The sequence below is a fragment of the Amphimedon queenslandica genome, unplaced genomic scaffold (genome assembly GCF_000090795.2).
Source record: "Amphimedon queenslandica unplaced genomic scaffold, v1.1 AMPQUscaffold_12283, whole genome shotgun sequence".
NCBI lineage: Eukaryota > Metazoa > Porifera > Demospongiae > Haplosclerida > Niphatidae > Amphimedon > Amphimedon queenslandica.
In genome coordinates this window covers 1-1,605 of record NW_003547479.1, presented here as the reverse complement: position 1 = coordinate 1,605, position 1,605 = coordinate 1, and the positions used below count along the sequence as shown (strand labels likewise).

The 1,605-nt window shown below is 31.0% G+C and overlaps 1 long non-coding RNA gene across 1 annotated transcript; it reads right to left on the bottom strand.

The window, feature by feature from the left end:
* Nucleotides 1–347: 347 nt before the first annotated feature.
* Nucleotides 348–693, bottom strand: LOC109588116 (uncharacterized). The gene is made up of 2 exons (XR_002187966.1): nucleotides 654–693; nucleotides 348–601 (listed from the first exon to the last, which is right to left on the bottom strand). It is a non-coding gene; the product is annotated as an uncharacterized LOC109588116 (long non-coding RNA).
* Nucleotides 694–1,605: the final 912 nt, after the last annotated feature.

Sequence of the window (1,605 nt, the reverse complement as noted above, 5' to 3'; positions counted from 1 at the left end):
TATTATTATTATTTATATATGATGATATACACAAATGTTTTTATTAATTATTGTTATGGTTGTTTTGTATTGTGACTACATTATAGTGTCATTTTTAACTGCATCTTTTGTGTGTTTGTGATTTTTATTTTTATTTAAATTTTTTAAATTAACATAGTACATCATCAATTACAAGTTCGCAATAGTTGAATCAATAATTGGATTTATTTATAAGAAAAATTAAATAATTATACTAAAATTGACGAAATACAAATAACACGAAAAGCAATCATCATTAACTATAATAATCTTTTATAATTGTCCAAAAGTGTTTGTGCTAATCTATCAGCTCTTCTTGTATTCTCTTGTTTAATTATTTCTAGAAACAAACCAAAATCTTCTCCATCCTCTCTAATGGATGCTTTAACTAAACTAAGCAGCTCATCCATTCTTTGGTTAGTAGTTATTCCACGTCTTTCATCAAGAACTTTGGTTTTCTCTCGTTCATTTATCATCCTCTTCTCAAGTAGCTTATCTACTAATGTATTCAGATCGAGTCTTTCCTTTATCATTCCAGTACATTCTGTCATTACTCTAAGAGCAATATCAGATCTAAATGTATCTATTAATGATCAGTGATTAGTGTGTTATTATGTTATATAATATCAACTTACTAGCTCCTCCAGTGGATGATACTGACGTTGAATCATGTACTACATTAGAGGAGGAGGTAGTAGGATCTGATTAATATTAAATAAATAAATAATTGAAATGATTTGTATGTACTTGTTGAAGGAGGAGGAGAAAGAGGAGTAGTTCTCAGTGATCGGTGAATGAATAATGTCTTAGGATCAGCCACTCCATCCAGTGGTATAAAATAGTGCAATGATGGTACAGCACCAGGTGACCCATATACTGATATTAGACAAGTGGAAGGAAGAGGATAATTAGCTTCACCAAAATTGTCAACATCAAAGCAATACAACAGAGTAATCAGTATAATTAATATAATATCAGTATAATATAAAAGAAGAGAGTAATCAGTATATACATAATAACACAACAGAATATACAGATAATATATGCACACAAAAGACTGGTTCAACGAATGTACAAAACATTAGATAATCATATTCAATATTATTTCTAGCTTATACAAATTTGCACTGCATGTACAGTAGCCCATAAATACATGTACTATGATTATTGCTAATCATACCATATATGGAAAAGCAGAGCTCACTCTACATCAATCTCATTATTTCTAATGCATGGACAATTTGACCTATATTGAGTACAGGATACCATTTCCATACTCAACATTGTCTAATCCACTAGTATCATAATGTAAACCAGTACTAATACACACACTCACACTACCAATAACCACACAATACTACATAATAGTAATCAGTTAGTACAGTTAAAGTGTGTGTGTGTGTGTGTGTAGTATCCTATATACCTTGTTTATTGGCCTCAACCAGTGCCTCCTGTAGTGATACTTTGTTCTCATGAGCCACTTGTAGGTCTTGATGTAAAGATTGTATGTATCTCTGAAGCTTCATTTCCCTCTCTGTTGGATATTCTATTAGCTGATCCATCCACCATCTTCTGGTCTTGCTGTAT